The following is a 22,043-nucleotide window of genomic DNA, read 5'->3' on the forward strand; positions in this document are numbered from 1 at the left end:
GACCTTTAAACACAAACTCATCATCAGTTTTCATACTTCTTTCATATTGACTTTTCATTTTCAGACTCTCAATCATCTCACACAACATTCTATTCTTTCTTTTATATTTCTTAATCAATGATTTAGATTCAGATATGCTACTGTGTAAGATATGATTCTGATTTTCAAGATATTCCAGCATGTGAACAAATACTCTAGCATGTTTCTTAGTTTTTAACAACTCTACGAGATCATTAGTAAAACACAATTCAGACATATGCATAGAGTCATTTTCACAAATACTTAAGCTACAATTCAACATGGTATTTTCCATAACAACTACCACAACACAGGGGTCTAGGATCACACTTAGGTAATAAAACCACAACAAGTGTATCCGCTCTGATACCAATTGAAAGTTCAAAAATGTGTATAAACATCCTTGAACGTTTAGACCCCCAAATTACAACTTAACCAATTCAAGCATTATGTCAAACAACAAGTGTGCGGAAACTTAACATAAACTATAATATGGAATTGGTTAAAAACTATCTAAGCCAAATAAAACACAATCCACAACAGATAATAAAAAGGCAAAGATAGAGAGGAAGAAAGATGCAAACACAAAGACAACACGCGATGTGTTATCGAAGAGGAAACCGAAGCCCTCGGCGTAAAACCTCTCTGCCACCCTCCAAGCGGTAAAAAATCCACTAGAAAATACAGTTGGGCTACATGGACAACAATAGACCCTCCAAGCCTAATCTACCCAGTGCACCTAAGCCCTCCAAGTTTCTTGCTCCAACGAGGTTGCGCCGAACCTTTTTCTTTTCTAGCTTCCCGGATTCCGCTACTAGATCGTAGCATCAACCAATGAAGATTGGTTCCTTCCTAACTGCTTCCCAGAAATCCAAACAGCTCTCTCACAGTAATGATAATGGTGAGAATCAGGTTTGGTATAATGCCTCTCAAGGATTTGACAATGGAGAGGAAGAGAGTTGAGGAATTTGAAGAGACTCTAATATATAGATTGTGGGTGAATCAATCTTGTTTTTTTTTAGGGTTTCTCTCTCAAAATTCTCTCTGGAAGCTCTCTTACAATCGTGGGTAAAATGGGTATTTATACTAAAGTGGGAGAGGAATGTAAAACGTCAGGTTTTACAAAACAGGGGTGGCTCGTGGCTTGACCTCGCGGCTTGACTAGGTTGCGAGATCCAGTCGCGAGATAATCGTATGGCCAGTTGTCCTTTTTTGTCCTGTAGTGCTCCAGCTTGCATGACTGTTCACCTTCTAGCATGCTTGGCACGTGTGCTGCGTCTGGCGGCTTGCGGCCGCGAGTCACCCGCGAGGCCAAGCCGCGAGTCTCTGTTTTCTTGCACACTCTTGAGCAATCTTCACTCTATCTCACTCACTACCCTTACATCAGACCCACCTAAATACAGGGTTACTAAATGCTAAATTACAAGCAAATTTGGCACGGCATAAAGCCAATTAGATGGTTGAATAAATTCAACCTTACAATCGCCATTTCAGTTCCAGATTATCAAAGTAGAAGAGATCCCTTCGATTATCATTCCAAAGCTAGATCGAGGTTGAGGAGATCCCCTTGATCATCAGCTCAATTCCAGATTATCAAAGTAGAGGAGATTCATTTGATCATCATTCCAAAGCCAGAACAAGGTAGAGGAGACCCCCTGATCGTCATTTCAGTTCTAGATTATCAAAGTAGAGGAGATCACTTTGATCATCATTCCAAAACTAGATTGAGGTAGAAGAGATCCCCTTAATCATCATTTCAATTCAAAATTATCTAGGTAGAGGAGATCCCTTTGATTATCAGTTCATTTCCAGATTATCAAAGTAGAGGAGTTCTCTTTAATCATCATTCCAAAGCTAAATCGAGGTAAAGGAGATCCCCTTGATCGTCATTTCAATTCCAGATTATCAAAGTAGAGGAGATCTCTTTGATCATCATTCCAAAGCCAGATCGAGGTAGAGGAGATCCCCTTGATCGTCATTTCAATTCTAGATTATCAAAGTAGAGGAGATCCCTTTGATTATCATTCCAAAACTAGATTGACGTAGAGGAGATCCCCTTAATCATCATTTCAATTCAAAATTATCTAGGTAGAGGAGATCCCTTTGATTATCAGTTCATTTCCAGATTATCAAAGTAGAGGAGATCTCTTTAATCATCATTCCAAAGCTAAATCGAGGTAAAGGAGATCCCCTTGATCGTCATTTCAATTCCAGATTATCAAAGTAGAGGAGATCCCTTTGATCATCATTCCAAAGCCAGATCGAGGTAGAGGAGATCCCCTTTATCGTCATTTCAATTCTAGATTATCAAAGTAGAGGAGATCCCTTTGATCATCATTCCAATGCCAGATCGAGGTAGAGGTGATCCCCTTGATTGCCATTTCAATTCCAGATTATCAAAGTAGAGGAGATCCCTTTGATCATCATTCCAAAGCCAGATCAAAGTAAAGGAGATCCCCTTGATCATTAGTTCATTTCCAGATTATCAAAGTAGAGGAGATCCCTTTGACCAGCATTTCAAAGCCAGATCGAGGTAAAGGAGACCCCCTTGATCGTCATTTCAGTTCCAAATTATCAAAGTAGAGGAGATCCATTTGATCATCATTCCAAATCCAGATCAAGGTAAAGGAGACCCCCTTGATCATCATTTCAGTTCCAGATTATCAAAGTAGCGGAGATCCCTTTGATCATCATTCCAAAGCCAGATCGAGGTAGAGGAGATCCCCTTGATCATCATTTCAATTCCTGATTATCTAGGTAGAGAAGATCCCTTTGATCATCATTTTAGTTCCACATTATCGAGGTAAAGGAGATCCCCTTTATCATCATTCCAAATCTAGATCGAGATCAAAGTAGAGGAGATCCCTTTTATCGTCATCTCATACAACTCCATTTTGAAGATCAAGATAGGAAAGTTTCCTGGTCACCCCAATTGCTAAGAATCATTTCCAGAGTCATCAACTACCAGCTAAGTCCGGTATTTTAATTTTTTTTAGTCAAAAGATAAGGTTAGTTCTATGTTCCAAGGTTTTAGGTTCGAGGGCTAGGTAATCTTTGAATATTCAACCTCAATTAAATCATAGTCGCTAAAATCAATGCCTTTGTTTTACATTGACATTCGATTTTCAAGCTCTGTCATTGACGGGCATTCTCTAAACACTCAATTTTACACCCATAATTTAATCAAGGAGAATGACTTGAATGACCAATCCATGTATCCCAAAAATCATAATTGCATTACATGTATCAATTTGTTCTTGCATTACATGCATCAATTTGTCTTTGCATTACATGCATTAATTCATCCATTGCATATTGATAGGCCAATAACGTATTAACCCCTTGTGATAAATTAATTGATTAATTAGTCAAGTTTATCAATTAATCAAATTAACATGCAAAGTGCGTGGTAGCACAAACAAATCACCAATTAAACTAAGTATGCAGCGGAAAATAAATTGACATGATGATTTCTTTATGAATGGGGAAAACTGACATGACAAAAACCTTATTGGGTGATTTTAAGGTCACCACTCCCGAGAATTCACTATTATCACAACAAGCGTTCACAAGTAAAGGAATCCAATACCTTATACCAACCTACAATTGAACCCTTATCCCAATACCCAATTGGACTTGTTCTGTAGTGACAATATCTCCTTTTCAATGCACGACTCCCAGTACATGACTAACCAATTGTACGGATCCCAGTACGTGACTTCAATCACCAACTATAGAAGGTTGTTGGCTGCAAAGTTCTTCAGTTCATCATTCGATGAACATCGAGAAGCTCCTTGGTTACAAAACCCTACGATGCACAAACACAGTAGCTTCTTCACTAAAAAGATGAATTAGGGAAAATTCTGTCTTCAGTCACAATTTGCTTGAACAAAACTTTACTTAACACTTGTGCAACTTGTTGTTAAGGACATATTTTGTGTAATTGGCTAATCCTTTGACAAAATGCACTTTACTTGTATTTGGGTAGATCTAGGATGTGTTTAATACTTCAAGAAACATGTTGTTCAAGTCTAGTATTAAAGCCATGAAGATTGGACCAAGAAACAAGTTAAGAAAAGTTGTTCACTAAAGCTGGACAGATAGCTCGACACCTGCAGACAGATAGCTTGACAACTGCTTGACAGATAGCTATCTATCAAGGTTTAATGAGGCTCAGCAGATACTATCTATCGAGGTATCTATCGAGGTTACAGGAATTTAGATTTTCAAATCTGATTTTCGGCCCATGCTTATGTATTTGTGTAGGGTTTCTTTTCTCACAACCCTAGACATATATAAGGCTTATTTTAGAGACCGTCACATAAGAGAATACAAGGAGAACATATGCAAAAGGCGACCAATTACTTATTCTCTCTTAAAGAAGCTACTGCATCTTTGCGCCTTAGGGTTTTGTAACCAAGTGCTTCTTGATCTTCATTGTTGATGAAGTGAAGAACTTTGCAACCAACAACTTCTTCAAGTTGGTGTGTTAGTTACATACTGGAGCCGTGCATCTTTGGTTAGTCACATACTGGGATCCGTGCAAAAGGGTGGCATTCATATATTGAAGAGTTCAGAGGTTCTGAAGCGGTAGAAGGTTTCTGCTGTAAGTTCATCTACGAGGATTGTAAATTCTAGGAACAAAAGTTTTGTACTAGATCTGAAACTTCTTTTTACTATAGTGGATTGCTTTTCAGGAAGGTTTTCCCCCAAGTTTTTTACTATGAAACTAATTTGTTTCACTGGTTTTCCTGTGTTATCATATCTTGTCTTATTTATTTTTCCGCTGCATGATTTTGACATGATATTAATGTAAGTATGTTTTAACAACGTTTATTCTTAATAAATCTAATTAACAACTTGGATTTAAAACTTGTTAATTCTATCAACTAGGGTCTAAATTTTCTTACAAGTGGTATCAGAGCGGGTACACTTTGATTGGATTAATTTCCTGAGTGTGATCCTTGACCCCCGTTGTCATGGATCGTGGACAATCTCTTTTGATTCCTCGTTTATTTGATGTCATTAATTTTGCGTATTGGAAAGTTCATATGAAAGTTTTTTTGCAGGCTCTAGGTGAACAGGTATGGCAAGCTACTAAAGTTGGTTGGATTAAGCCAAAGGAAGCACTGGTGGATTGGGATGATGCACTAATCATAGAAGAAAATTTCAACAGTAGGGCCTTGAATGCTCTTTTTGTGGGGTGACCAATGAGGAATTCAAGAAAATATCATCCACAGAAGTTGCCAGGGAAGCATGGAACATTCTTGAGACCACCTATGAGGGTACCAAGGCAGTAAAAACTGTGAAGCTTCAAAGACTCACTAGTAGTTTTGAAGAAATAAGGATGGAGGAGGATGAGACCTTTGATGAGTTCTATGCTAAACTCAAGGATATTGTGAATTCTGTCTTCAATCTTGGAGAATCTATTACGGAATCCAAAATTGATAAGAAAATCCTTAAGTCCTTACTTGAAAGATTCCAAGCCAAGATCACTATCATTGAAGAAGTAAAGGATATTGATCGACTTCCTTTGACTGAGCTTGTAGGGATAACCGATAAGGTGATTGTGGAGAGTGCTAGTGATAGTAAGGATTCTTTTGATGATGAAGTACCCCAGAAGTTGACCCTTCAAAAAGCCTATGATAAGCTATACACTAAATTTATAAAATCTAAAAAGACTTCTCATCTTTGTAGAAAAGAGTTTAAAGAGGTAAAAACTAAAAAAGCTAATCTGTTAGTCAAACTAGATGAGACTACAAGGTTAGCTGCGACTCTTGTTATGGTGAACACCTCATTAGAAGAGAAGGTCAAGAATCTTGAGGTTGAGCTTAGTCAAGCTAGAACTCAAATAGAGAGGATGTCTAGTGCAAAGCTTGATGAGGTCTTGAGTGCTTAAAAGTCTAGTTCTGATAAGACTAGCTTAGGATATGCTATTTCCTTTGGCCCGTCCTTTTCCATGGCTTCTGGATCAAGGACTGTCTTTGAGCCCCAATCTGAGAAAGGTAATAAAGGTATGAAATCCAAAACTGATTTGGCTAATTCTAAATCCTTTGTTAGACCTCATGTTTGTCACCATTGTGGTGTTTCTGGACACATTCATCCTAATTGCTTTAAGTTGTATCCTCAAAAGCAATTGTCCAAACGGTCACAGGTTTCCTCTCAAGGACCTACACCTTTGTTTGGAGAGTTATTAAAAGCTTTGAGATTTTTAACTTAATTTCAGGAGAATTTTAATTCTTCTATGTCCTTTAGTAGACATACTAGGACATGTGTTTTTTCATCTTCATGGACAAAAACTCGTGCTGTGTGGGTGAGAAAGAAGCCTAAGACTTAATTTTCTTTTCTGTTTATTCTCTACTTTAATTCTTTCTATCTAAAGTAGGACTCTCTTTGCTTGATTTCTTATGTACTTTTGGAATCATGCTTTCATGCATCTGCACCCTTTTATCATGCTTTCATGCATATGCATCTTTCTTTCATGCTTTCATGTTGTTTGTTTGTTTATTTTTGTTTGGTTGTTTAGTCTTTATTTTGGTTGTTTTCAAAATAAAAAGGAAAAATAAAAAAAAAATACAAAAACGGTGTGTTTGTGTACATTCGTACTTGTGTACCTTGGATGGCCATTGAAACAAAGTTTTCTAAACTTTGTATCTCTTGTAGCTTAGATGAGCATCTCTATGCACAACTAAGCAAGTGAGCTTTATGGCTTGTGTTTGTGATGAGTAAGATTAAGTAATCTCTTATACTTAACACTCATATCACTCTTTTTGACGGGAAGGACTAGAAAATCCTAAGAGAGGCATAAATAACCATCTCACCACTATTGCCCGCCAATCATGAAATGACATCTGTATGCTTCAGAATAGCAAAAGTGCAATGTCAGTGACATTTGTGTGCTTCGGCATAGCAAAATTGGAATGTCAAATACTTAACATAATTGGGTATTTCTTTTCTATCTATTATATGCCCATTCATGAATTGCTTCAAAAAGAAAAATATGCAAAGAAAAACAAAAAGCAAAAATCAAAATGCTTTAAATATGATTGCAAGCGTGTATTCTAAGAGATGTGGGAGTTATAGGATATACCTCAAAGGTGATACTCCCCATCAAATAATTATGATTGTGTGTGACTTAAAGTGATTTTGGATCGGGGGGATAGAAAGTTTCTCGATCGATCGACCTAGCTATCAAGAGGTGTCGAGATTGCGATAAAAAGCAACTGAAGAGCTCAATAGAAAAACCAGGTGTCGAGGAGGTGTCGAGAAACTGTCAAGATTGCTCAAAAACATTTTTTTCAAGAAGGGAAAAACATAAATATGAATGCAATCAAGCATGTAACTCAACCAAGGATTCAATTAACATTTTAAGCTCTCAAAATCATCTCTCAACAACATTTTTAAGCACATAAATCCCAAAAACACACACACACGCACTAAATAAGTCTAACCAATTTTATATTTCAAAAACAAGTTAAGACAGTTTAGTGAGCATACATTAACGCATGTAAACCTTGTGATGGCCAAATCACATTGTACTTGCACATGTATCAGGAGTAGCAAAGAATATTGCGTGTTGTGTGTGAAAAACATTGCAAGATTGCATAAATGTAATCATGTTATGATGATTTGAAATATGAGAAAATCACTTTAACTCAAACACAATCATAACTGTTTGATGGGGACTATCACCTTTGAGGTACATCCTATAACTCTCACATCTCGTAGAATACACACTTGCAATCATATTTAAAGCATTTTGATCTTTTTGCTTTTTATTTTTCTTTGCATATTTTTCTTTTAGGCAAACCATGCATGGGCATATAAGAGATAGAAAAGAAGTACCCAATTATGATAAGCTTTTGACATTCCAATTTTGCTATGCCGAAGCACACAAATGTCATTCATGATTGGCGGGCAACAGTGGTGAGATGGTTATTTATGCCTTTCTCTTACGATTTTCTAGTCCTTCCCGTCTAAAAGAGTGATACGAGTATTAAGTACAAGAGATCACTTAATTTTATTCATCACAAACATGAGCCACAAAGCTCACTTGCTTAGTTGTGCATAGAGATGCTAATCTAAGCTACAAGAGATACAAAGTTTAGAAAACTTTGTTTCAATAGCCATCCAAGGTACACAAGTACCAATGTACCCAAACACACACTGTTTTTGTATTTTTCTGATTTTTCCCTCTTTTTTTTTTTTTTGAAAACTAAACAACCAACCAAAAATAGAAAAATAACATAAAAGCATGAAAGAAATATGCATTTGTATGAAGGCATGATAAAGAGGTGCAGATACATAAAAGCATGATTCCAAAAGTAAATAAGAAATCTAGCAAAGAGAGTCCTACTTTAGATAGAAAGAATTAAAGCAGAGGACAAACAGAAAAGACAATTAAGTCTTAGGCTCTTTTTTCACCCACACAGCACGTGTTTTTGGCCGTGAAGATGAAAATGCATGTGTCCTAGTATGTCTACTAAAGAACATAGAAGAATTTGAATTCTCCTTAAATTGAGTTAAAAAGCTCAAAGCTTTTAATAACTCCCCAAACAAAGGTGTAGGTCCCAGAGAGGAAACCTGCGACCGTTTGGACAATTGCTTATGAGGATACAACTTAAAACAATTAGGATGAATGTGTCCAGAAACACCACAATGGTGACAAACATGAGGTCCAACAAAGGATTTAGAATTAGCCAAATCTGTTTTAGATTTCATACCTTTATTACCTTTCTCAGATTGGAGCACAAACTTTGATTCAGAAGCTGTGGAAGAGGAGGGGCCGGAGGAGACAACATAATTTAAGCCAGTCTTATCACAACTAGGCTTTTGAACACTGAATACCTCATCAAGCTTTGCACTAGACATCCTTTCTATTTGGGTTCTAGCTTGACTAAGCTCTACCTCAAGATTCTTGACCTTCTCTTCTAATGAGGCGTTCTCCACAACAAAAGTCTCAACTAACCTTGTAGTCTCGTCTAGTTTGACAAATAGATCAACTTTTTCAGTTTTTACCTCATTAATCTCTTTTTTACAAACTCATAAACAAAGAAAATATGTTGATAAAAATTGTGTTTAATTTTAAATGTATATATACGTATGCATTAATGCATGTGTTACATGCTATTTTTTTTTTTAATAATTTGACTAATTATTTATATTTTTATAATAAAATTTGTGTTTAATTTTAAATACATCCATGCATTTGCATGGGTTATATGCTAGGGATACTTCAAATCTCTCTTTTTTTTAGAGGCATTTTTCGAGGTCTCTCACACTAGGGTTAGGTTTTTCTTTTTCCACCTCCTTGTTTAAATAGGAGCACAATGGGCTCTCCTATTCCAAATAGGTATACACAAACCTTGGACTTTCCTAGTCCAATAAGGATTATACAAACCCATAAACAAATAGCCTTTTAGAATAAAAACGTTGCTTGCTATATTCTAAATCCCGTAAGCTCGATAGATCGAGACATGTGTCGAGATTTAATGAATTTCAACAGATCGAGCTTCTGTCGAGGAGGTATCAAGACCTGCAGATTGCACTTTTCTTGAGTAGTTCTTGAGTAATCTTTGTGTTTTCAATGTAACCACTTGTAGTGATCATCTTGAACCAACTTAGATTTATCCAAATAGAGTGTGTTTTTTCAAGGGATATGCCAGTTACATAAAAATGTGTCCCTTACATATAGTTTATGCCAGCTGGATGATGAATATAACACTGATTTAACAAACATGAATTATAGGTTATCTATCTTATCTCATACTAGTCCAAAAGAAAAATAAAGAAATTAAAATAAAAAATAAAAAAAGGTTTCTCTTATGTGGCATGTCCCTCTAAGCACAAATTGATAATCAATGGGAACATAATATGGGTGCTTTTAATGATCTTAGCATCTTCTTGTCATAGATCTCTTTGTGTGCTTGTGAAGGTGTATTCATTTGATCTCTTCCAACTTGTTTGGGAGAGAATAAAAGTAAAATATATTGAAAAGGAATTTGCCTATTTGGAAGTATAAAATGATTAGAAGAATACACATCTCATTTTTACTTAATTTTACCTCAGGATCCTGAAAAGAAAAAAGGAAAAGAAAAAGTTAATTCCTCTTAAAAGTGGGATATACACTATTTCCTTTATTCAAATAAAAGTAACATATCGATTTTATCCTTATTAATTATGAGAAAAGACAAAGAAAACAAAGAAAATAAATAAATTAAGGTAATGATATAATGGTAATTTTTTATAAACTATCAAAGGTAATAATGAAAGTACATAATCTTTTCATTCCAATATTCCATTGCATTCTGCTTTTAATAAATTCCCAAAACACAAGTACTCATATGATACATCTTAAGTATAACTCAATAATAATATATATGATCATAATTGGCCTTTGCTCTTGAGTTTAACCAACATGCAGTGTAAGTTTTAGAGGTCTCTTTTGCTAAGGAAATTAAGTATAGTTTATTTTACTTGGATTTATGTATGGATATATGAATGCAAGTACATATGTGCCCTCACAGTAACACATTCAATAAAATTTTATCTCTCTACCCTTTCTCTAGACAAATCTTTGTCTTCTAACACACATACCATAAAGCGACTCCACCACTTTATTTATAGAGACTATGACACTTTACATTTTTCTAATTAAAAAATAAATAAACAAGAGTAAGTGGTTAATATAATATAATTAGGTCCAAACCTACCAACTTGAACTTGTAGGGCCAAGTGATATCCTTATGTGTATATTAACTTTTTTTTTTTGGTTGGGAAGAATGTGTTATATGAACTCTTGAATTAAAATCTCACCATGATGTTATCTGCCCAACTGCCGTACCATCTAACTCCAATTATGGAGTATAGGATGGACAATATGTCTTCTTGCATTTTATTTTTTCTTCACATGCATTTTTGAAATACAAAATATAATAATTATATGGTGAATAGACATTTAATAGGGTTATGATTATAAGTGATATAATCTATCTTTTATTTGGGAAAAAAAAATTATGTGATAGTATTTTACTGGATGATGCAAATGTCATTACTTAAAAGTTACACTCTATCTTTCTAAAAATTAATATTTACTTCAAATATCTAAACCAAACATGATCCTTAGGTCAAATGTCATTAACTATTTCAATTGTAAAAGACTCCGATACTTTCAATATAAAATGGTAAATATTACTATAAAACAAGCAGGGATGCAAAATGGCACCTCTGTGGAACATCAATACCCTGTCACAACTAGTACATTTATTCTCTATCATCTCAATTATTCAAAACTCATAACATATATTGTTTGTAACCGTAAGGACAGGGAATGAAAATACATAAATTATAGCAAATCATCTGATTTAGAATGTGACTCATAAACTGTAAAATGAGTAATCAATCCCTTACTATTAGTTCAAAATTACAATAGTCTTTTATTTAATAAGGAAGAAGAAGACGAAAACACTCATTATTTGCTACAACACAACAAAACGTAAAAAGAGAGAGTAGCAAATAAAGTTTCCCATGGTGCACACGTTCTTATTAGTAATTATCTATAGTTCCGGTCTATTGGCATCACAAAAAACTTCATTGTTCCATTCAAGCAATGAATGCCACCGTGCTCACTGCAAGCAAAGTAGTGAGGTTGCGACTTTTTCAGCACAAACTCAAAGCCATACCCAGCTCCTTGTTTTGTATTTCCCTGCATCTTGGCATTTTTCAAGTCACATTTAATGAAGCTCTCGTGGTTTGGTAGCAAGTAAACACTATGAGGAAATGTTTATGGAGTTGGTGGATCATATTTGAAAACTACAATCAACATCATATGAACAGTTATTTTTCATGTATATTTGCATTTAGCAAAACAAAACAAAAAATGCACATATTTTTCATGTTCCATATGGATCAAAATTGATAACCTACGAATAAATAAATTGAAAACAAAGTTCGAAGTTAGAATTGACTATATATTTTGATATCATATTGAACTTTATAACTTGTCATAAAAGCACAAGCGGTTTAAAAATATGATTTTGGTCAATATATTTTACAACCTGAACTATGCATGGCAATATGTTACAGGTAGCAATAGCAAAGTAATTAAGCTCACCTAGAGTGTCATTTAAGTAGAAAGGGCCATGTTTGGTTGCCCATTCGATGTAGTTAAAGCCATAATTCCAGTGGTACATGTCACCCATGATGATCTTGTTGGAAGTTTGTGTATTAATGGAATTCCCAAATGGCCTGGCTATGCTAACTGCCATTGTGGAAGCAATCAGCAGCACTAGCATGAGTCCTTACGTAATTGTGAAACCCATGGTATGATTTGCAAGTTGTGAAAGATAATAGAGAGTGAAATAATTAAGAGGGTGGACACAAAGAAAGAGCTAGCGAAATAAGATGTTAGCAATGATATTGATAGCATGATTTAAATGGGTATTTATAATGAGAGAGAGAGAGAGAGAGAGAGAGAGGTGTGTAATGCGTTTGCTAATTACTAAAACGGAACTTTTTTGTTATAGAGCTTGTACATTGTATTTTCCATCTCTTGACTACAAAATTTTGAAAAAGATGAGTTGTATTTTATAAAAAAATGAGTCAATTTTCAAAAATTATTTTCTATTAATATCTCATTTTCCTATATTTTGTAGCAACATTAATTGACTGGAAAAAAAAAATCTCATAATTTCCCTTATTTAGCTTGCTCTAAGATAGAGTTGTTTTCAAAAATAAAATTAAAAAAAATCCTAGAAAACACTCTCAAAGAATAAGCAATATTTTTTTAGTTGACCAAAGAAAAACACCAAGCACAAGGTTTTCCATTGAAACAAATGGAACATTCTTCTTCTCTTTTTTTTTTAATAATAAAAATAATTTTCTATATTTGTTTTAACACATTGATAGTTTGATACATGATTATGTCCTTAAAGGAAAATGTTCTGGAACACTCATTGATATACACTATGCACATGCAACATCTATAAGTTCACACTAGATATCCACATTTATTAACATTTTCTATGTTTAAAATGTGAAAAGTGCAATGGAGACAATGTACAAAAAAACAAGTATATGAGAATCACTATCCCGTCCTTCAATTCCCCAACCCCTACAACAGGGCAAGTACCATATCGATCAAGAAATTTACAAGCAAATTAAGTAACATCTTCAATGACATTACTTATGCAATAACCAAGTTTATTTAGGCAAATCCCTAAAGGGTGTATACCAGTATAATAAAGTGTCGTTAGACTTCTTGACAATTTGAAAGCACTCTCTCAAACGTCAAAACTAAGAATTGGCAAAGGGAGCTCCAATATTGGTTTGGTAGAGATAGAGTAGAAACTTTCCCTCAACCAAAAAGGAGTCAACAACTAGTATGATCTTTTTTTTTCTTATTTCGACCTCTGTATGCTGGGAATCAAGACAGAAATGCACTTTGAACTGAAAGATATTGATTGAAATAGAAAAAAAAGCTATAAAAAATTAAAAAGTGAAATATATTGATATCATATTCAGCGTTTTGTTGGTGGGGAAGGATATAATTCAACCGGGTGATGTGATGATGACGGTTAAATTGCTCAATATATAAGACATCATCCCTCTAGAAATATTCATCCTGCTCTGATTCCATGTTAGAAATACTGAATGAATAGTATTGTATTTTACAGTAATAAAATATAAAATATACATGAGTGCCTTTATATAAGAGACATAGTGTGCAGTACATATCATAGTGTGCAGTACAAGTATGTGTGCTATATAAGTAAATAAGGTGAGCCTAAAGCCTATAGTGTGTAGTACAAGTATGTGTGCTATACAAATAAAAAAGGTGTGCCTAAAGCCCACAGTCTAATACACGTTAACACATTTTATTCTCTCTTATTAAGTATATATTATCCAAGAAAACATGACAAAGAAGGTTAGATTTAGTGATTTTTTTTACTAAAACTTCCAATATATATATAGTCTTCTATTTTAAAATACAGGTCTAATAATAATATTATCATAAAATGATTTCATTCATTTTCTTCTATATTACTCCAAAACAGGATTACTTACCTTCCATTTCTTTCCATTCATTTATTAAATTTAAAATGTTCAAACAAGAACACTTAATTTAATTCCATTAATTTCCGTTGCCTAAATACGTTTCATTCATTTCTGATCATTCCATTCCATTTCTTTATAAACTCCCAAACGGAGGCTTAATGAGCTTTCCCATCATACATGAATACATGCAACTTTTACTTTGCTTCATGCGAACATATCTCAACTCTCCTTCTCCTACATCTCATCTCTATCAATCTTTGGTTCTTTCGGACACGTATTTTGTGCAGAAATGCAATAGGAAATAGGCCTTTTGTAGCGGCCAAAATCACTACAAAAAGTCAAAATAAAAGCTGCAAGATTTGCGTTATGGTTCATATCTGTTATAAAGGTTTTGTTTTTGTGACCTTTATAATAGATTTTTTTATTTATTTTTTTGGTAGTATCTTTTTTGGGTTGCAACCATGGGAAACCATTGCAATAGAAAGCAAATTCACAATCTAAAATTAAATAAGAACCATTTAATTTGAATAAAGAAGTAGATAAACCGCCTTCTATAGAAATTTAGATAATTCTTGATTACCTTTACAAGTTGAAACAACAGGTTATTCTGCACTGTCGGCATGTAGAAGTAGAATTTGTAACACATACACTTTTTTAAAAAGAAAAAAAAAAAACATAAGTTCAACAAGAGAAGAAGACTATCAAGGAAAAAGATAGAGCAAATATCTCAAAAGAAATTTTTTTATTAATAACAATTTATTATCACTGCCTCCTTCTAAAGAGTATTTATAAGAAGAGTTTTTTCTTCTGATATTCCTTTAAGAAAATTAAATAAAAGAAGTCATAATTTAATAGGGATTTGAAATTGATGTAATAGATTCTATTTACACCATCTATTAAAATAACCATGTCATTAAAAAAAAAAAAAAAAGCTAAAATTCAAATTACGCCCTCTAAGTTTAATTGAAATTCATTTAAATCCTTAAACTTTACTTTTTTTCCAATTGAGTCTTCTAAGCTTCGAATTTTTTCAACTGAGGTTTTTTGTCCAATTTCATTAAAAAAAATTTGTTTAAGTATGCAAATAACTAATGAAAAAATATTTTTAGAAAATAAATTCCCATAAAAAATTATTAATTTTATAAAATTTTGTATGTGATAAAAATATTTTTTGAATGGCCATTTTTAATGAAATTGAACAAAATGCCTAATATGAATAAATTTCAAACTCAGATGACTCAATTGAATGAAGTAAAGTTAGAGAACTGAAATGAATTTCAGTTAAACTTAGAGAGTGCAATTTGTATTTTAGCCAATAAAAAAAAAAAAAATACTCACATTTACCTTCTCATAGTACTAATATACTCCAAATATATAAAAATTGGAAGAAAAAAAATTAGGCACTATTTGATGACTATGAATTGAAGAAGTATTAATGCAAAGAAGTCTCCGAAGATATCAAAATAGAGCAATAGTGACTCTAGGCTTAGGCCACTTTAGCCTTGGTCTAGGACCCCATTACAAAAAGGGCCCACCCCTTTCTAAAAAGGCCCAAAATTTTATGATAATAATTAGTTAAAAATAGGGTTATGTTGCAAACAATTTTTACGCATAAGAAGGCCTTCAACTTATCTATCTATATAGCTATCTATCTATCTATCTATCTATATATATTAATAGACAAAACTCAGAAAAAATCCAATTAGATTTTCAATTGAATTTACTGAGGGGGGCTTGCGCCCCCCCCCCCCAAAATTTTCAAAAAAAATAATTTTCTTTTGGAAATATCCTAAATAATTTGAAAATTTTTAAAATAACCTTATTATTTTGGCTCCCATACTTGATAATATACATATATATTTAAGAAAGTCCAAAATAAACATAATTTTCATTTAAATAAAATACTATCTATAAATACATATGTCAACAATTTACAATAATCAAACATTTAGTATCTTTAAAATGAACACATAGGTATTTTAACAATTACCTCAACAAAAAATGGGAAAAAAAATTATAATTTTCATCTTAACACACATCTAGGGCTTACTTGTACAGTTGAAAAATTGAAAAGTCAAAAAAATTTTAATGTGCCACACCACCAAGTCTCTCTCTCTCTCTCTCTCTCTCTCTCTCTCTCTCCATGCGTGTTTGCCTCACCTCTTTTTTTTTTTCTTTTTTTTTGGTACATAGGTCACAAGTGAAAGATTGAAGCTTTTGTTTGTGCCATAGGCCCCTCATCCTTATCCCCAGGTCACCTAACTGCGCCGCCTGATACTTGTTGTTTTTAATTCTTCCCAGGTACTATTTTCTTTGTTTTGTTTTATTTAATTTACTTTTCATTGCTTTCTATTTTATATTCCTTACAATACTGAATGAATAGTATTGTATTTTACAGTAATAAAATATAAAATATACATGAGTGCCTTTATATAAGAGACATAGTGTGCAGTACATATCATAGTGTGCAGTACAAGTATGTGTGCTATATAAGTAAATAAGGTGAGCCTAAAGCCTATAGTGTGTAGTACAAGTATGTGTGCTATACAAGTAAAAAAGGTGCGCCTAAAGCCCACAGTCTAATACACGTTAACACATTTTATTCTCTCTTATTAAGTATATATTATCCAAGAAAACATGACAAAGAAGGTTAGATTTAGTGATTTTTTTTACTAAAACTTCCAATATATATATAGTCTTCTATTTTAAAATACAGGTCTAATAGTAATATTATCATAAAATGATTTCATTCATTTTCTTCTATATTACTCCAAAACAGGATTACTTACCTTCCATTTCTTTCCATCCATTTATTTAATTTAAAATGTTCAAACAAGAATACTTAATTTAATTCCATTCATTTCCGTTGCCTAAATACGTTTCATTCATTTCTGATCATTCCATTCCATTTCTTTATAAACTCCCAAACGGAGGCTTAATGAGCTTTCCCATCATACATGAATACATGCACCTTTTACTTTGCTTCATGCGAACATATCTCAACTCTCCTTCTCCTACATCTCATCTCTATCAATCTTTGGTTCTTTCGAACACGTATTTTGTGCAGAAACGCAATAGGAAATAGGCTTTTTGTAGCGGCCAAAATCACTGCAAAAAGTCAAAATAAAAGCTGCAAGATTTGCGTTATGGTTCATATCTGTTATAAAGGTTTTGTTTTTGTGACCTCTATAATAGATTTTTTTATTTATTTTTTTGGTAGTATCTTTTTTGGGTTGCAACCATGGGAAACCATTGCAATAGAAAGCAAATTCACAATCTAAAATTAAATAAGAACCATTTAATTTGAATAAAGAAGTAGATAAACCGCCTTCTATAGAAATTTAGATAATTCTTGATTACCTTTACAAGTTGAAACAACAGGTTATTCTGCACCGTCGGCATGTAGAAGTAGAATTTGTAACACATACATTTTTTTTTTAAAAAAAAAAAAAACATAAGTTCAACAAGAGAAGAAGACTATCAAGGAAAAAGATAGAGCAAATATCTCAAAAGAAATTTTTTTATTAATAACAATTTATTATCACTGTCTCCTTCTAAAGAGTATTTATAAGAAGAGTTTTTTCTTCTGATATTCCTTTAAGAAAATTAAATAAAAGAAGTCATAATTTAATAGGGATTTGAAATTGATGTAAAAGATTCTATTTACACCATCTATTAAAATAACCATGTCATTAAAAAAAAAAAAAGAAGCTAAAATTCAAATTACGCCCTCTAAGTTTAATTGAAATTCATTTAAATCCTTAAACTTTACTTTTTTTCCAATTCTAAGCTTCGAATTTTTTCAACTGAGGTTTTTTGTCCAATTTCATTAAAAAAAGTTTGTTTAAGTATGCAAATAACTAATGAAAAAATATTTTTAGAAAATAAATTCCCATAAAAAATTATTAATTTTATAAAATTTTGTATGTGATAAAAATATTTTTTGAATGGCCATTTTTAATGAAATTGAACAAAATGCCTAATATGAATAAATTTCAAACTCAGATGACTCAATTGAATGAAGTAAAGTTAGAGAACTGAAATGAATTTCTGTTAAACTTAGAGAGTGCAATTTGTATTTTAGCCAATAAAAAAAAAATACTCACATTTACCTTCTCATAGTACTAATATACTCCAAATATATAAAAATTGGAAGAAAAAAAATTAGGCACTATTTGATGACTATGAATTGAAGAAGTATTAATGCAAAGAAGTCTCCGAAGATATCAAAATAGAGCAATAGTGACTCTAGGCTTAGGCCACTTTAGCCTTGGTCTAGGACCCCATTACAAAAAGGGCCCACCCCTTTCTAAAAAGGCCCAAAATTTTATGATAATAATTAGTTAAAAATAGGGTTATGTTGCAAACAATTTTTACGCATAAGAAGGCCTTCAACTTATCTATCTATATAGCTATCTATCTATCTATCTATCTATATATATTAATAGACAAAACTCAGAAAAAATCCAATTAGATTTTCAATTGAATTTACTGAGGGGGGCTTGCGCCCCCCCCCCCCAAAATTTTCAAAAAAAATAATTTTCTTTTGGAAATATCCTAAATAATTTGAAAATTTTTAAAATAACCTTATTATTTTGGCTCCCATACTTGATAATATACATATATATTTAAGAAAGTCCAAAATAAACATAATTTTCATTTAAATAAAATACTATCTATAAATACATATGTCAACAATTTACAATAATCAAACATTTAGTATCTTTAAAATGAACACATAGGTATTTTAACAATTACCTCAACAAAAAATGGGAAAAAAAATTATAATTTTCATCTTAACACACATCTAGGGCTTACTTGTACAGTTGAAAAATTGAAAAGTCAAAAAAATTGTGCCACACCACCAAGTCTCTCTCTCTCTCTCTCTCTCTCCATGCGTGTTTGCCTCACCTCTTTTTTTTTTCTTTTTTTTTGGGTACATAGGTCACAAGTGAAAGATTGAAGCTTTTGTTTGTGCCATAGGCCCCTCATCCTTATCCCCAGGTCACCTAACTGCGCCGCCTGATACTTGTTGTTTTTAATTCTTCCCAGGTACTATTTTCTTTGTTTTGTTTTATTTAATTTACTTTTCATTGCTTTCTATTTTATATTCCTTATAATATATTAAATCATTTTGTCAATCTTGTCTCATGAATGTTTCATTTTAATTGATACATTTTTGTTTATAGCACATATTGAGTTATGAAGTATTGTACATTACTATTCTACATTTCATACACACACAAAAATTTATATATGGCCCCCCAAAGATAAATTCCTGGCTCCGCCACTAGGCATGGAAAACATAGATTAATAAATAGGAATTATATTATGCATCTAATTGTATATTTTGCATAGGGTTACAAGCTAGTATATATTAGTAGACAAAGCTCAGAGAAATTGCAATTAGATTTTCAATTGGATTTCAATTGTGCACTAATTTTGCACCAAATATACAATGTAAATTTTTAAGTTTTTTTGCTGAGGAGTTAATACGATGCAAAAAATTTAAGAGTCTAATATCAAGTAAACAAAAAAAAAAAAATCCCAATTGACCCACATTAACAATAAAAAATTGCTCTATCCTCTCCCCTCTCTCCATCGTTGTTGGGCATGGAAAACATAGATTGTCAAAGCTTCCAAAGGATCTCCTCTTTCACAGGTACCTTCATGCTCTCTCTCTGTCTCTCTCTCTTTGTTAAGGATTTTTCATTATCTATTTATGTTTTTTTCAGATAAATTTTTTCCTTGGTTTCTCAACTCCCCTTAAACTATTCAAAGAAAGGATTGAACTGAATTTTTGGCCAATTGCTTCTTAATTCTGATTTTAGTTTTAGGGGAGTGGAAGCACAAAGGCAAGCAGATGTAGAAGTTGTCCAGGAAGACAGATGTAAGATAGAACTTGAGAGATAAAGCAGCACGACAAGCATTAAGCCATTGTAAGAGAACAAATATTAGGGAATTTTTTGCCTTACGAAAACAATGGTTAAGGTTTCTGTACGGATATTATACGCTGGATTCGATTTATAGATTTGGACAACTACAATACTAATTTTTAAATTTAAACTACAAGATCAACATAAATAAAACTTCTAGATATTGCTTTAGCTTTAGCCTCTTTCTATCTTATCTCTTCAATTTGAAAGTGATTGTGATCATGTAGTCTTTGAATTTAAGTAGGTTGACTCCATTTGTGGTTGCACCTTATCATTATCTGCAACTGCCATAAGCGCAAAAGCTCAGAAAACGAAAACTATTTTTTTCCCTACCTATTTTTCCTTTTTTCTTATTTATAATTACTTTTGGGCTTGAGAAAAAAGATTCTTAGGGCTTGATTGGTAGGAGGATTTTTGTTTTTATTTTCAAAAAATTGAACTTCAAAATAGTTTTCAGATAATAATTTTTATATTATACGTGTTTGGCTCTCACTTTTAAGAAAAATTTTCAAAATACTAAAAACAAAAAAAAAAAAAAAATTGTTTGGGAGACCATTTCTACTTTTGAGATTTTTTTTTTAAAAAAATTTTCAAAAAGTAATATGTAGAATCTGTTGATTACCCTTTTTTTTTGGGGGGATAATGATAAGAGAATAGAGCTCATCATGTACTTTTTTTAATGATAAGTTTCAAATTTAAAGTGTAAGAATTCTTTTTGTGATAAAGATAAACTCCTTAATTTAAGAGATAAAGAAGAGTTTGGATAAATATGTAGGGTCTATTGTTTTCAATTTATTTACAAATATGTCATCAAAAACATTTTTTGTATCCTGAAAACACTCCCTAGACATTTTTAAAATCTTGTTCTAAACCCCGGGAAATGAGGATACAATTTTTTGAAAATTGTATTTAGAAAATATTAGCCAAACAATAAATTCAAGTGTAGGACTCACCATTTTATGGATTGTAAATATATATATATATATATATATATATATATATATATATATATATAAAAACTCATACCAAACAAGCCTTATATATCTTAGCTTAATCCATTTGGGTTATTTTAAATTTGGAAGAAAAGTAAATGTAAGACTCAAGTAATTTTCCTTTTTCTTTTCCTACAAACATAGCAAGAATTGATATGGTTGCTTGGAGTTTAAAGTATTTGTTTTAATTTTTAATTTTTATTTTTTGGGATTGCTGAATTTGACTTTGATTTTTCCTTTTATTTTATTTTGGGGTAGAAAATCTAATTGGACTATTTGCGTTCCTTTTTTCTTCTATATCGCACAAGACTAATTGTTTTGAAATTCAACAGTATATATTTTGTCACATAAAATAGAGTCTTATTGGTTAGGAATTTAATATAGACAAGTTGCAATTAGTGGAGGCAAAGATGAAGAAGATAAGTCAAGAGTACCAGCAGAAAGAGAAGCAAGGTGATATATGAAATAAGTAATTTCTTTTTCTAAAATTTCCTTTCATTTTTTATTTTATTGATATAAAAAAAAGTGTTTTGAATAATCCGTGAGATGAAATTTTAAGATTAAGCTACTCACAATTGGTGGAAAAAGATTGAAACATAGAATTTAGGACACTGGTAATTGCTGGAATTATTTTGAATTGTAGTTTCACTTTAAAGATGCTTTGGAAGTGATAGTTTATGGTAATATGTAATCTTTCTCTTCCTTCAAGTTAGTCACAGCTTTGATGCATAAATAGATTATTTGTACATTAGCCAATCTCCACATCAGCCCATCCACTTTTTTTTTGGAGTGTATATCTCACTAATTGGTTGATTACCATAAGAAGTAGAAACTGTTCATTACATATATTATATTACTGTTGGGATATTTAGACCCCGGTTGATAGAATTAACAAGTTTTAAACCCAAGTTGTTAATTAGATTTATTATGAATAAAACTTGTTAAAACAAACAAACATCAATATCATGTCAAAATAATGCAGTGAAAAAAAAAAAAAATTAGACAAGATATAATGACCTAGGAAAACCAATGAAACAAACTA

Source organism: Quercus lobata, unplaced genomic scaffold (assembly GCF_001633185.2).
Source record: "Quercus lobata isolate SW786 unplaced genomic scaffold, ValleyOak3.0 Primary Assembly Scq3eQI_94, whole genome shotgun sequence".
NCBI lineage: Eukaryota > Viridiplantae > Streptophyta > Magnoliopsida > Fagales > Fagaceae > Quercus > Quercus lobata.